This window comes from Ylistrum balloti, unplaced genomic scaffold (genome assembly GCF_031769215.1).
Source record: "Ylistrum balloti isolate Yb309-2 unplaced genomic scaffold, AGI_CSIRO_Ybal_v1 Utg369982, whole genome shotgun sequence".
Lineage (NCBI taxonomy): Eukaryota > Metazoa > Mollusca > Bivalvia > Pectinida > Pectinidae > Ylistrum > Ylistrum balloti.
In genome coordinates, this window is record NW_026782069.1 from 119,776 (window position 1) to 136,792 (window position 17,017).

At 36.4% G+C, this 17,017-nt stretch overlaps 1 protein-coding gene across 1 annotated transcript in view; it reads left to right on the plus strand.

Annotated features, from left to right (window-relative positions):
- Positions 1-2,763: 2,763 nt before the first annotated feature.
- LOC132547837 (D-glucuronyl C5-epimerase-like) overlaps positions 2,764-17,017 on the plus strand; it is a 70,370-nt gene continuing 56,116 nt past the window's right edge. Inside the window, exon 1 of the mRNA XM_060211641.1 lies at positions 2,764-2,815. The gene's annotated coding sequence lies outside the window, so the exon portion shown is untranslated. The remainder of the gene's footprint in view (positions 2,816-17,017) is intronic.

Sequence of the window (17,017 nt, forward strand, 5' to 3'; positions counted from 1 at the left end):
TGTGTAGAACAGTACAAATATTACTCTGTGATAGAACAGTACAAATATTACTCTGTGATAGAACAATACAAATATTACTCTGTGATAGAACAGTACAAATATTACTCTGTGATAGAACAGTACAAATATTACTCTGTGATAGAACAGTACAACTCTGTGATATACAAATACTCTGTGATAGAACAGTACAAATACTCTGTGATACTCTCTGTGATAGAACAGTACAAATATTACTCTGTGATAGAACATTACTCTGTGATAGACTCTGTGATAGAACAGTACAAATATTACTCTGTGATAGAACAGTACAAATATTACTCTGTGATAGAACAGTACAAATATTACTCTGTGATAGAACATTACTCTGTGATAGAACAGTACAAATATTGCTCTGTGATAGAACAGTACAAATATTACTCTGTGATAGATAGAACATATTACTCTGTGATAGAACAGATACAAATATTACTCTGTGATAGAACAAATATTACTCTGTGATAGAACAGTACAAATATTACTCTGTGATAGAACAGTACAAATATTACTCTGTGATAGAACAGTACAAATATTACTCTGTGATAGAACAGTACAAATATTACTCTGTGATAGAACAGTACAAATATTACTCTGTGATAGAACATTACTCTGTGATAGAACAGTACAAATATTACTCTGTGATAGAACAGTACAAATATTACTCTGTGATAGAACAGTACAAATATTACTCTGTGATAGAACAGTACAAATATTACTCTGTGATAGAACATTACTCTGTGATAGAACATTACTCTGTGATAGAACAGTACAAATATTACTCTGTGATAGAACAGTACAAATATTACTCTGTGATAGAACAGTACAAATATTACTCAGTGATAGAACAGTACAAATATTACTCAGTGATAGAACAGTACAAATATTACTCTGTGATAGAACAGTACAAATATTACTCTGTGATAGAACAGTACAAATATTACTCTGTGATAGAACAGTACAAATATTACTCTGTGATAGAACAGTACAAATATTGCTCTGTGATAGAACAGTACATAATACTCTGTGATAGCTCTGTGATAGAACAGTACAAATATTGCTCTGTGATACTCTGTGATAGAACAGTACAAATATTGCTCTGTGATAGAACAGTACAAATATTACTCTGTGATAGAACAGTACAAATATTACTCTGTGATAGAACAGTACAAATATTGCTCTGTGATAGAACAGTACAAATATTGCTCTGTGATAGAACAGTACAAATATTGCTCTGTGATAGAACAGTACAAATATTGCTCTGTGATAGAACAGTACAAATATTACTCTGTGATAGAACAGTACAAATATTGCTCTGTGATAGAACAGTACAAATATTACTCTGTGATAGAACAGTACAAATATTACTCTGTGATAGAACAGTACAAATATTACTCTGTGATAGAACAATACAAATATTACTCTGTGATAGAACAGTACAAATATTGCTCTGTGATAGAACAGTACAAATATTACTCTGTGATAGAACATTACTCTGTGATAGAACAGTACAAATATTAGTACAAACATTACTCTGTGATAGAACAGTACAAATATTAGAACTCAAATATTGTGATAGAACTGTGATACAAATATTACTCTGTGATAGAACAGTACAAATATTACTCTGTGATAGAACAGTACAAATATTGCTCTGTGATAGAACAGTACAAATATTACTCTGTGATAGAACAGTACAAATATTGCTCTGTGATAGAACAGTACAAATATTACTCTGTGATAGAACAGTACAAATATTACTCTGTGATAGAACAGTACAAATATTGCTCTGTGATAGAACATTACTCTGTTCATACTGATTTTGCAGTACTTAAACTATTGAGAGAATTTGCTCTGTGATAGGTAACACCTGTTAGAACAGTACCTCTGACTTGATGACACAATATTTTTATATGGAATTAACATGAATTTTGATTTAAAATAAACATAAGCCTGTGACAGGTATTACCAGTAAGGTACGGCTGTGACAGGTATAAGTAATGCATATATTCTAATGTGTTTACCAAGGAGAATGATTAAAATGCAAAACACCACTCATATACTCTATTTAGTTTTTTAAACTTTTACAAATGCATTTCAATGGCATCAGCTCAAACTGCAACAGAGCTATGCCAATGAAGGAGAAATTGAATTTTGTCTGACGAGTTTGATAATACACAGTTTAACAGTGACAGGAGGGTGTACTATTTATATAGGGGATGCAGGTATTATGTGGAGTCCTTGGCAATGAATTATATATGCACACTTCTATAGGGCTTTGTCCTGTGTATGAGTATCCTAAGTCAGGGTGGCAAAGTAAATTGAAAAGAAATGTTCAACCATATTGTAAGAATATATTAGCTTCATAATAAAAATTGAAAAGAATATTCACTGCACATCTTTCAGGTAAATATTGACATACTTAGGTAGACTAAAGATGTCTGGATGACAGTTTAAACAGAGGTAAAAAAAAAGCTGGAGATTATAGAGGACACTTGGCATATGTCTGTAAGTCCAGGAGAGTTAAAACATTTCTTGATAAAATTAAAAAAATTCAGGCAAGTTGATGTGTTGATATACTTGTCAATCATTCATTCATTCATTCATTCATTCATTCATTCATTCATTCATTTCCATAGTTTATTCTCGTACATTTATATGTAAATTTTTAATTTATATATACCTACCATTTTCATTCTTTGATTTCAGGTCAGTTGTTAGTGGTGATTGTGGATTTACATGTATTTATCAACATCTCCATGACAACTATAATACCAACCAGGTAAGACATCTTTAATGGTAATTTGTTTCTGATATATATTTAATGGAAATGAAAACAGGGTCAGTTTTTAGCTCATCTGGCCTGAAGGAGCAGTGAGCAGAGTTTGTCTTTGTCATCTATCTTCCTTCAACTTTCTCTTAAATATTGTTAATGAGTCATGAGCAACTAAACAGATTTTCATCAAATTTGGACAGAAGCATCTTTAGGGGAAAAAGGACAAATTTATATAAATCAAGGGGTTTGGCCCCCCGAGGAATGAGGGGCAGGGCCCAAAATGACGGTTACCAGTTCTTTACAATTCTACTCCACCTGTAGGATTGATTGGATTTTGCCCATATTTGGTTTGAAGCAGCCTTGGGTGAAGGAGAATCCATTATGTGTAAAAGTAATGTCTTGGCTAGTGCTGTAACGATAGGTCTGAGTAGTAAGATGTCAATAGCATATTTATAAGGTGATAAATATAGCAATGAGTCAAACAATTGATTGTTAACGATAGTTTTTTTTTCTATTCTAAACAAAAACCAATTACAAGCCAGGTTTTTCACATAGTGCTGTGTGCATGTGTTTGTTTATTTGATAAAGCTGTTTATTTGATAAAGCTGTTTATTTGATAAAGCTGTTTATTTGATAAAGCTGTTTATTTGTTGAAGCGTTTTTTGAATCACAATCATGGTGCCTCTGAATACAGGAATGGTACAACATACCTGGTGATTAGAATAAAAATATTTAAGCACATGTTGTTACATTGATGCATGTTTATACTATAAATAAGTGTTACATTGCTGTTTTTTCTGATAGGGTTTAATTAAAGTCACATAATATACATTATAAGGAGATGCTGACTTATCTTACTCTGTGTATGTTTTTTAGCTCCATCCTTCAATTGTACGAGGGAGGAGAGAGAGGTTGTTGGAAATGTCCCAATTTGCCATTATCATTAAAACAGCATGTTGGCAGCCATATCTTTGACATGGATATATTATATCAAATTTGGTCTGAAGCATTCTGAGGGGAAGGGGACTCAATTTTATACAAACAGTTCATCTCTGCCCCACGGGGTCAGAGGGACAGGCCCCTATAAGGGAAATGGAGCATATGATTTAAAATTCTTCTTCTGTTAGAATGTCAGGATTTTCTCCTAATTTGGTCTGAAGCATACTTGGGTGAAGGGGAATCAGATTTGTGTTGACGGTGGCTGTCTCATCTCCATCGGTGGGAATTAGGGCCCATTAGGGGAAATAGAGCGAATTCCCAATTCAGTTTGAGGCATGCTGGGGTGAATTAATTTTGTATACACAAAAAAGTCTCTGTCTCTGGGATGGGAGGGGGTTGGGTTTGGGGATGTGGTTACCAATAACAGAAAAATCTTCCTTCTTCCGTAGGAATGACAGAATTCTGTCCCAATTTGGTCTGAAGTATCTTTGGATGAAGGAAAATTGATTTTGTGTAAGCTTATGTTCTTGTCCAAGAAGTGAAGAAGGGACAATGTGCAAAAGAGGAAATGGAGCAAATTTTAATAAATCTCTTCTGTAGGAATGATAGGAGTCTCTCCCAATTTAGTCTGATTTAATTTTGGGTAAAGGGTAATTTTGTATCAGAAGTTTCTCTGACTCTCTGGGGCTAAACCTTTAAAATTTTGTTTCTTTTAATCTTGATTAAGCAATTTCATCAAGACAAGTGAGCGACACAGACCCTGTGGGCCTCTTGTTAAGCTCTCACCATATAGTTACAACATTAGAACTTAACTTATGATTGGAGAAACATGTTAAACACATTTTAAACATCATTTCTGGGACTGTATTAGATGACTGATCATTGTATATTGTGTATAAACCTGTACTGTCTGCAGTAGTAGACTATCAAATGTAGCATGTCAATTCTCAGCACATTAATTTTGAAAATGCTGTGATCACACTCACTAGTGCTCTAGATATAATGCTACTGATTCTCAATGGTCATATGTTATTTGAGGCAGGATGAACATTTCTAAGATAATACTAATCTCTTTGTAGTGATATCTCAATGAATGCTTTTGTTGGTTGTTGTGTTTTTTATGACCATGCTGTTTGTATCGTTCTGTTGAATACCAGGTGAGAATGCAGGCCCATTTGGCCTCTTGTATGGAATGAGAGGAAAATCTCCCACAAAGTACTAATCTCTTTGTATTCATTGTTATATGAATGCAGTTTGTTGTGTGAGTATTTATGGATAGTATATACCCTCTAGATACTTTTGGAATCTCCATACCAACAGACTAGTTACCATGACAACAGAAATGGTTTGATACAAGATGACAAGGACAAGTTTGGATGTGTACCTTAGTGTGAGTTGGTAGTGGTGACAGCTATACTTGATTATATTAGCCTTTCAGAACTGACCCTTTAAGATAGTCTAAGTCTGTTGTGGGTAAATTCAGTTCTTGGGGTGGTCTTCACAGCACAAATATTGGCACACTTCTCAGCTTAGAGTTTTATACTAACACTATAGACTAGTGGTTCCAGCCAAACTGTATACTCTTGTTGTTAATGATAAACCAATATTTAGTTATAGACAAGGTGTTCTGGTCAGTAAGGTGGAGGGTTTGTCTTCACCTTATCAATGATAAGTTATTGTTAAATACTCCAAATTCATTGCAAACCTGTGAAAGTGGTCCTGTGTATTTTTTCAATCACTTTTCCAATTTAATAACAAATTCTTGTGATTCAATAACCGACAAAGATGGCGTAATGTTTTTCTAACAGATCTAGAGGAGTCTGTTTACCCGTTTTCATGGCTGTGTGAGTGTTACTTCACTGGTAATTGGTTTTGGTAAGAGGTAGGGATTAAGGTTATGTAAAACCTCTCTAACAAATCTCTCTCTTTGTGTAGCCGTCGTAAATAGGACCAAATTTAATCAATATGGCGTTGATTTTCTAATCTGTAAATGCTACACTTCCCTTGGCACAAAAGCTGAGTTATCAAGAATTTTGTTAATTTCATTTTACTAATTGACATCAAATCAGTGACTTCAGGTATGGTCTACATTTGATGAAAAAACATGAGAACGGGAAGTTCTCACAGAGACATAAAGATAATTTGAAAAAATTAAGTTTAAAGACTTAATTCAAGATGCCATAAAAATAAATTGCAATTTGACAAGAGAATTCTATAAAGCATGTTCCGAAGACAAGACTTAAGCAAAGTTATGATGTCTATGTTTCATTACCTAAATGACCTTTGATAATATTTAACTATCACTTATATATTGTATCGTGTTAACCTGTGGAAGAACAATATTTGACCACCAAACATTTACTGTGTTACGATGAATAGCTAGTATATTGATCAGTTTAAATAACTATTGCGTAATGTATCAGCTTACAATATAAAGTGGGTCGAATCGTGTTTCAACATTTGTATAGTATAGAATAACATTCTTGTGGAGTTGTTTTTCTTAGCGATTTGCTTATTGTATAGAATATACTTGATATTTCACACAGACGATCACTTAATTATGTAATTACAGATATGTTGGCCTAAATCTGTTGATCAGAGCTTCTTGTCTCGATCAGGTTAACTTAACGTTGATCAACCTTTCTTTGACGTCACTCTTTCCAGGCCTAGTAATACATTTCATTACATATAACATGTTATCTCTATGTGGCATTTTTAAGTGTGTTTGTTAATCACATGATGAAGCCTGGGGAGAAAGATGGGAATTTTCGAAAACAAAGTAAATTGAAAAAGATGGGTATATTAGATGAAATAAGGAAGACACAAAAGTCGCTCAGCGGAGGTATAAACATGGATGCTTGTGTTGAACTTTGTGCTGCTTATAATGTGGTCATGATTATCAGCAGTTTTGCAGAATGTTAACAGTCATGATGGGGAGAAATTACAAAATGACGTTCTTTTTGTTTTCTTTTAATAAACATATTTTATGTAAGATTTCAATGTATTTATGTTAAATCATAATAGAAATTTAAAGAAAGAATGATAATATCATAAAAGCTGAAAAAATAGGAAAAGACAAGGGTTTGAAGACAATTTTACCTGTTAAAGAGACCAGATTTTGCAACCAAATTGGCAAGTCCATTTTTATGGACCACACATACAACTTTTTGGGGGACAGTTATACAGTATACCATGCATTTCAATGATATTTCTGCCACATGTATATATCTATCTAGTTTTACGAGATAATTTAACTGACCTTGAAGTCTATAAAATCCTTCAAATCTGGAGCAGTAGTTCATAAATATGTATCTACAGAAGGTGACCCTAGTAGTAAAAGTAATAGGGTGACATATAGATGTGTTTATTGTGGTATAAGGAATATCTACCATTGAAATAAAAGTCATCGAGTCAAGTCCCATAAAATCTGAAGCCCTACATATAAGGCACCTTGGTTGTCTTTATATTAAATCTGTAAGGCTGAGTTAGAAGATTGAGTAGAACTCCTCTTCAGTATTACGTCAGTTTGCATAGAACAATTAAATAAGGAAATTTCACCACTATTCTGTCTCATACAGAAATATTAACAGGTTTTGGAGACACTCTAAGTGTTTGCCTTGTGTGTTTTCTTGTATTTCAATTTGAAATGTGGAGATTATGTCATGTGAATGTGCCATATATCCTCAATCTTCTTGTAACCTGTGTGAATGTAAACATCTGCTAATTCATTTAGTAGTAATAACTTCCAGTTCAGTGAAAATGTGAATGATAGATATGTAACAACGTGGGACACTTTTTGTTGATATGTTAAGTAGCACACAGGTGTTCCTACAGCCTTACAGTGTAAAATTTGTCAGTTTAGACGTAAGAAACGTCTAATGATTATATTTCACATTTTTGGGCCAAGCATTTAACCTGTACAGGCCAAGGCAAAGTCTGAGCCCTGAACAGGCTAGGACCAAGTTGGAGACCTTCACAGACCAAGTCTTGGTGACAGGTCAAGCCTAGTCTGAGAACAGGATCTATACAGGCCAAGGCAAAGTCTGAGCCCTGAACAGGCTAGGACCAAGTTGGAGACCTTCACAGACCAAGTCTTGGTGACAGGTCAAGGTCAGTCTGAGAACAGGATCTATACAGAGCAATGCAAAGTCTGAGCCATGAACAGGCTAGGACCAAGTTGGAGACCTTCACAGACCAAGTCTTGGTGACAGGTCAAGGCCAGTCTGAGAACAGGATCTATACAGAGCAATGCAAAGTCTGAGCCCTAAACCGGCTAGGACCAAGTTGGAGACCTTCACAGACCAAGTCTTGGTGACAGGTCAAGCCTAGTCTGAGAACAGGATCTATACAGGCCAAGGCAAAGTCTAAACCCTAAACAAGTTTGAGACCTTCACAGACCAAGTCTTGGTGACAGGTCAAGGCCAGTCTGAGAACAGGATCTATACAGGGCAAGGCAAAGTCTGAGCCATGAACATTGCCAAGCTATGACCTAAACAGGCCAAGGCCAGTCCTGAAGCCTTACATTTCAATGTCAGGCCTGAGAGACCTTAAGAAGACAAAGGCAAATCTGAGGCATGAACATGTCAATTAGGCAAGATTTAGAGGCCTTAGAAATAGGTTTAGGCCAAACCTGAGACATTAATTATAAGAAAAAGTCCAAACCTTAGACCGTTATAAACAGATAAGGCCAAGCCAGAGACTTTACACTATAAACAGACCATGACCAAAGACAATGATACTTTTTATCCAAGGATAGGTCTAGCCTTAATAGTTTAAAATAAACAAGAAGAATAAATAAATTTTATTTCTAATGATAGACCTAACCTAAAAATTCAAAAGGCTAAAGAAAATAATTGTTTGAATCACAGGCCTTAGTCTTAGACCTCCACAGACCAAAGACCTGAAAGGCCAAGGTGAACACCAGTACATACAAGGTAGAACATTACCAGAGTACCTGTATCTGGTTGTAGTCCTACATACCTTGCTTTAACATGCCAGAAGAGAGGATGTAGAATAGAAGAGCCTTGCAGCAACACCTATTTCTCCAGCTATCAAAATCTTACCATAGTGTATGTTATAATACATTTTAAACAAAATATAAATATTTCCTAAAATATCTACACATAAGAATACATGAAGCATCACAACAGGATCCAGTGCAGGTCCTTAAAACTGGGATTAATTATTCAGAAAGAGTCTTCAAAAGAAAAATTGTTACCTAGTGGAGATTTCTTTTTTTAAATAGGTAAAAGGGGCCTTGGAGCAGGAGCTCCTTGTAGCAGCCCTGAGCAACGTGTTAGTGTACAGGTATAATGACGTGACAAAGTGCTTTGTAGTTTTATAGCTTTAAAGACAGCTAGTATACATACAGACCCATAAAAAGGTAAATGGCCCTGCCTCTGGTCAGTGTCATACTATTCAGCAGTTTGGTGGTCAGTTTGGAGAATGACCATACTATTGAGCCTTAATGTCAACTGTTAAGTCTAATATTTGTTTTTGAGATTTGTTATGTCTGACATGACTGCTCAGGGAATGCAGGTTTATATCTGTATTAGTGTGTACCTGTGGCATTATCTAGCAGGTGTATATTTACAGGCGGTACTAATTTTACTCACCTGAGTGATAGGTGTGCTCTGCAAGTTTTAAAAACATTTATAGATTTTGACACCTTTTACTTTTACACTATTACCTGCGAATATTTTGAGGAAGCAGTTTTTCGTGAAAACTTTAAGGTAAGAATGCTTATGATTACGTTAAACCTGTTAAAGGTAAGGTGGTACATGTTTAGGATGAGTTTATTGTGTCTAGTGTTTTAGAGATAAAGAGTAATGGATCTGTATGATCGAGTGAAGTACTACCTCAAGTTGGTGTTTGACTGACATGTTTATCACATTTTAGAATATTTTGTAAAATACTTGAAAACTTTGTACAATAAGATGCATGCAGTTTCTATATAAACTTGTATGTTTTAAGTTTAGAGTTTAAATTTTAAAAATTTATTTTAAGTTCTTGACTAATCAGTTACAACTGACAATGTATTAGTTTAAACTATCATGAAGGTAGTATTGACAAAGCTGGTGTTGTAGACATGATACAGGTATGACGTAGACAGTAGACAGTATATAATATCACAGCTGATCCTCTGTACAAATCTGGACACGATGATCTCACACATACTTCTCTTACACATTGGTAAGAAAAACAATCCATAGCTTGGCTTGAAGGTTGATATAAATACCTTGCATAGAAATTTGATAAATCACTTTCATGCCAAATATAGAAAAAACATACTTAAGTACTGGTAATTAATGATGATGAGAACTAAAGCAGTCAGTCATTTGTTGTAGAATTTATTCAGGAACATGCTGGTTTTTTTGTTTTTTTGTTTTTTTAAATTGAGTAATTTTAAAACAATTGCAAAACAATGTATAAGCTTATGTTAATCTCTGTTGTTGGCCTGCCTGTATTGAAGTATGGGAGAGGGTCTTACTGTGAGAGGAAAGTGAAGCCTAGGGAAAAGCTATTGGAATCAAACCCAGGACATCTAACACTGCCCCACCCACTCACCCCTTGTCAAACCTACTTTTGAATTGCTAGTCTGACATTCTCTATCAGAGGCACATGCCTCTGTTAGCTTTATATAAAACAGAACGTTAGAACTGCTTTATACTTTGATGTTAGATTTACCAGAAACAGCATCAACAGCCCACACAGGACTTGCCCTGTATCAATCTTTATCTTAGGATGAATTCTTCAGCAATTAATTTTAACATTTTTTTTTCTAGATCCATCACTTTATAATCTGAGACCTCTAAAAAAATTTTTTTATTTAAAAAACCAATATGCTGCCTAAATTTTCATTCTGTTTTAAATGAAAAGTTGTTAAGATGGCTTAAGATGAAGTGTGACACAATAACTTAAAGATGTAGAAGTCCAGTAGAATTTTAGATTTATGACTTATACAAGAAGTTTGACATTGGTCGAAGTTCAGGTAATGGTATTCAAATTCTGATCTGGCACATTTCATTATCTCCAGTCCTGTTGCAATAATCGTGACAATGAAGTAGGTATGGTCTGCAGTATTCCTAGGAGACTCAGAGCTCCTGGCAGAGTTATGGGGAGAGGGGATTAGAAGGTTGTCTACCTGTACAAGGAATGTTACAAGGTGTCAAACCCATAATCTAATACATTGTGTTGGTGTCATAAAATACAACAACCAAATTTGTCATTCTTTTGTAGGTGTTGAAGCGGAATAAGATCATAAAGTAAATGGAAGTTCCTAATTCTATTGATAAACAATTAAACTCCCTATTGTGTTTAATCAAGAAAGGAATGAAAGTTATTTCTCCTAGCTGCACCAATACAAGAATTTGATACAATGAAATATTTTACGCTCAGTAACTAATCTCAATAAAGTTTCTGTTTGATAAAGAATGATTTCCTGTTTCTGAAAAGTCTGTTGGTATAGAAACAGGATATGTTTTGTTTCACTTAAGGAAGGATTATTTAAAGATAAAAAAATGATAGAGGCTATAACAGTAAGAGAGGAGATTATGGATAAAGAACTCTTAAGGACTTAGACATGTCATTCCAATCATCATTCGTTCAGGTGCTCAAAAAGGTGTCCAGAATAGAGCAAGTAGTGTATCTAAAAATTCACAAGTGTGCATCTCTTCTGTATTGAGGATGAATGTGAATCTAGTAGCATACACCCTTAAATATGGTAGTGTACAACCTTCTTCAATTGACATCTTAACATACTACCTGTGGAAGTATACAATCTTGTTTAAGTGACATTGTAGCATACGTCCTTAACTGTGGAAGTGCACAACCTTGTTTAAGTGATGTTGTAGCATACAGCCTTAACTGTGGAAGTACACAACCTTGTTTAAGTGACATTGTAGCATACGTCCTTAACTGTGGAAGTGCACAACCTTGTTTAAGTGACATTGTAGCATACGTCCTTAACTGTGGAAGTGCACAACCTTGTTTAAGTGATATTGTAGCATACAGCCTTAACTGTGGAAGTGCACAACCTTGTTAAAGTGATATTGTAGCATACAGCCTTAACTGTGGAAGTGCACAACCTTGTTTAAGTGACATTGTAGCATACAGCCTTAACTGTGGAAGTACACAACCTTGTTTAAGTGACATTGTAGCATACAGCCTTAACTGTGGAAGTGCACAACCTTGTTTAAGTGACATTGTAGCATACAGCCTTAACTGTGGAAGTACACAACCTTGTTTAAGTGACATTGTAGCATACAGCCTTAACTGTGGAAGTGCACAACCTTGTTTAAGTGATATTGTAGCATACAGCCTTAACTGTGGAAGTACACAACCTTGTTTAAGTGACATTGTAGCATACAGCCTTAACTGTGGAAGTGCACAACCTTGTTTAAGTGACATTGTAGCATACAGCCTTAACTGTGGAATATTACAACCTTGTTTTACTCAGTAGTTTACAGCCTTAAAGCCCCAATATAAGCATTATCTGGTGAATTTACAAGATTCAGAAAGTTTCTCAGAAAACTTCCACTTGATAATAATGCAGAGATAAGATTGAAACATACTTCAGCAGAATAGTATCTATTAAGAAACACTTAGTGGGGATATTGAAGTAACAAAAATTTATAACTGTGGATATACAACCTGATGTTATACAAAGTTCCAAATTGCACACAATAAGCATTGACTGATCTGCATACTCTGCATAACCGTGTTGTTTAAGTGACATTGCAAGCACCACACACTTTGGATTTCTTATCACAGAAACCTTGTTTAAGTGCACATTGTAGATACAGCCTTAACTGTGGAATATTACAATCCTTTCATGGAAATATCTGGAAGTAGTTTACAGCCTTAAAAAGCCCCAATATAAGCATTATCTGCAATTTATCAAGACCAATGAAAGATATTGTCAGAAAACTTCCACTTGATAATAATGCTAGATAAAAAGAAAATTTTCAGCAGAATAGTATCTATTAAGAAACACTTAGTGGGGATATTGAAGTAACAAAAATTTATAAAACAAGGTTCCACACGATATACAAACTGATGTTATACAAAGTTCCAAAGCCTGCACACAATAAGCATGTGACTGATCTGCATACTCTGCATAGGCGTGTTTTTGATAAAGTGCGATATCGCAAGCACCACACACTTTTCATGATTTCTTATCACAGAAACTCATTCTATGGCACACTGTAGAATGCATACTTATAGTAAATACAATCCTTTCATGGAAATATCTGGAAGATTTTCTAACTTCAGCTCGGCATTGATCATAAATAGAGGCATACCTACAAAGAATGACTTTCAACTGCATTTGTATCAAAACCAATGCATGATATTGTCTTGAGGATTTCCCACATAAGTAAATTTTTACTTTATCTATATAAAAAGATAAATTTTCTCTACAATGTTTTTAGTGAAGGTTGGATATATTGGGGAATTAAATGCGAAAATGTACATCGTACCTTCTTAAATTACAATTATAGCATACTGCCTTAACTTCTTCAACTGACACTGTAGCATACAGACTTAACTACTTCAGCTTATACTTTAGTATACAGTCTTAACCTCTTCAACTGATACTGTATCATATAGCCTTAACTTCTTCAACTGATACTATAACATACAGCCTTAAGTTCTTCAACTGATACTATAACATACAGCCTTAACTTCTTCAACTGATGTTGTAGCATACAGCCTTAACTTCTTCAACTGATGTTGTAGCATACAGCCATAACTACTTAAGCTTATACTTTAACATACAGTCTTAACCTCTTCAACTGATACTATAACATTCAGTCTTAACTTCTTCAACTGATACTGTAGCATACAGCCTTAAGTTCTTCAACTGATACTATAACATACAGCCTTAACTTCTTCAACTGATGTTGTAGCATACAGCCTTAACTTCTTCAACTGATGTTGTAGCATACAGCCTTAACTTCTTCAACTGATACTATAACATACAGCCTTAACTTCTTCAACTGATACTGTAGCATACAGCCTTAACTTCTTCAAATGATACTGTAGCATACAGCCTTAACTTCTTCAACTGATACTGTAACATACAGCCTTAACTTCTTCAACTGATACAGTAGCATACAGCCTTAACCTCTTCAACTGACATTGTAACATACAGCCTTAACTTCTTCAACTGATACTATAACATACAGCCTTAACTTCTTCAACTGAAACTGTAGCATACAGCCTTAACTTCTTCAACTGATGTTGTAGCATACACCAGTAACTGTATTAGTGAAACCAGTACCTCAGTGAATTCTCACGATAAATTAGTTTTCATGGATATAAGGGATTGAAATGATGACAGGTTTTAGTGGCGTATATGTTTATCTATTATCCCATCACAGCTAGTATTATAAAACATACTCCCACTTATTCCATTAAGAACATGTTGCTATGCTGGTGTTGAAAGTCTATCTAGGAGATGTCTTAGTTGATTACAATAGATGATTTCCTCATCTGCCAAACAAACAGATTAAAATACAGTGAAGATGTCATTTTTTTTAGGAAATAAATGGACCGTTTTTGAGATCTATAACAGTAATGATATCTTCTAATGCAGATTCTTCCTAATGGTTCATGCTTTAAATGTCAAGCCTGGACTTGTGGTAAGATAGAAGTGAAAACTTTAATTGTTGAAAGTGATTACATATATTATCTATAAGAAGCTGCCAATTATCCTGATATGACAACCGCAGTATAACCTTATATCTCCTTAACTGTTGTGAAGTTCTGACAGACATGTAACCTGGCTTGTCTCGGTGTCAATGCTGCACTTTCTATGTGCTGTATTAACATGGGGGGTTTTACGGCTGCTCTGCGTGCAGAAACAAGCTCCTGTTACGTAAGGATCATAAATTTGTCAAATGAATTTACTTTTTACTTAAGTTTGTCAGATATACATACTGTGGTACTTAGTTAATGCTGGGTAACACTTGAGTGCTAAAATCTCAGTGGTAGTCAAGTTGTGTTTGTCAATTCATTGGTAAATTTATGAACTGAGGTATAAAAAGACTTGGATTTTCTTACATGTTTTAGGAACTTGAATTTTTATCTTTTTAAATTTATGTTTTTAAGTTTCTGTGCTTGAAACTGCTCAACAGATGCTGTTTTTTTTTCTCTAAAGCATACTGAGAATGCATTAAGTTTTAAGTACACTTGTACTTAATATTAGAATGTAGTTTATAAAGTAACAGCTGATGCTGATAAGATCGTACAATGTATAATATATCTGACAAAAGTTGCAGGCCAAGAAGATATTTACCAGACTCCACAAACACTCATCCTCACTATAGCTTTCATAATTGTCATTCCTTTTACGTAGGCAGTATCCATTTTACTGTCCCTTGCTCTGAGTCCCATTTCTATACCCCTTCCCCCTACTCCTCCTTCACCCACAGTAGCTCAGTCTGTTGAAGTGTTTGCCTTTGTAACTTCAGATGAAGATCTGAGGTGGGTGGATCCTTGCTCCTCTCTACCCGTGGTAATTTGTGTTTCTCAGGAAGCTGAGAAAAGGGCCAGTCTGTACCAACATGGTTGTATCTCACCTCTGGCCCTCTTCCTTACAGTCTGTTTTCTTTGTACTGTGTCTCATGTGATAAGTCCTATATCACCCCATCTTCACTGCTAAGTCATATTTCCCTCTCCTCCCTACTTCACTGTCCCTCTACTAAATCATATGTCCCTCTCCCCCTCTTCTTTACTGTTCCTCCAATAAGACCTGTGTCCCTCTTCCCTCCTTCTTCACTGTTCCTCTTCCCTCCTTCTTCACTGTCCCTCTTCCCTCCTTCTTCACTGTCCCTCTTCCCTCCTTCTTCACTGTCCCTCTCCCCTCCTTCTTCACTGTCCCTCTTCCCTCCTTCTTCACTGTCCCTCTTCCCTCCTTCTTCACTGTCCCTCTTCCCTCCTTCTTCACTGTCCCTCTCCTCTCCTTCTTCACTGTCCCTATCCTCTCCTTCTTCACTGTCCCTCTCCTCTCCTTCTTCACTGTCCCTCTTCCATCCTTCTTCACTGTCCCTCTTCCCTGCTTCTTCACTGTCCCTCTTCCCTCCTTCTTCACTGTCCCTCTTCCCTCCTTCTCCACTGTCTCTCTTCCCTCCTTCTTCACTGTCCCTCTTCCCTCCTTCTTCACTGTCCCTCTCCCCTCCTTCATCACTGTCCCTCTTCCCTCCTTCTTCACTGTCCCTCTTCCCTCCTTCTTCTCTGTCCCTCTTCCCTCCTTCTCCACTGTCCCTCTCCCCTCCTTCTTCACCGTCCCTCCACAAGTTGTCCCTCTCCTCCCATTATTCACTGTCCCTCTTCCCTCCTCCTTCACTGTCCCTCTTCCCTCCTCCTTCACTGTCCCTCTTCCCTCCTTCTTCACTGTCCCTCTCCCCTCCTTCATCACTGTCCCTCTCCCCTCCTTCTTCACTGTCCCTCTCCCTCCTTCTTCTCTGTCCCTCTTCCCTCCTTCTCCACTGTCCCTCTTCCCTCCTCCTTCACTGTCCCTCTTCCCTCCTTCTTCGCTGTCCCTCTTCCCTCCTTCTCCACTGTCCCTCTTCCCTCCTTCTTCACTGTCCCTCTCCCCTCCTTCTTTGCTGTCCCTCTCCCCTCCTTCTTCACCGTCCCTCCACAAGTTGTCCCTCTCCTCTCATTATTCACTGTCCCTCTGTCAAGTCATCTGCTCCTCTCCCCTCCACAAAGTCCTATGTTACATGTCCCTCTCCTTCTTCACTGTCCCTCTGTCAAGCCATTATTCACTGTCCCTCCCCTGCCCCTCTCCCCTCCACAAAGTCCTATGTTACATGTCCCTCTCCTTCTTCACTGTCCCTCTGTCAAGTCATCTGCCCCTCTCCCCTCCACAAAGTCCTATGTTACATGTCCCTCTCCTTCTTCACTGTCCTCTGTCAAGTCATCTGCCCCTCTCCCCTCCACAAAGTCCTATGTTACATGTCCCTCTCCTTCTTCACTGTCCCTCTGTCAAGTCATCTGCCCCTCTCCCCTCCACAAAGTCCTATGGTACATGTCCCTCTCCTCGTCTTCTCCCTCCACCCCCTAAGCCCTTTGTCCCTCTGTGTAGTCCTGTAGGCATTTTATTAATGAAGTAGTTAAAGTTATGTGGAACACATAGATATATATTGTGTTGATATAATTTCTATTTTAGACTGAATAATTTGATTTTAATTTTTTGATACATTTTGTGGTAGAATTGTGTCCCCTTGCTATAACAGGTGTAGTCCTAACAGATTTAAGACA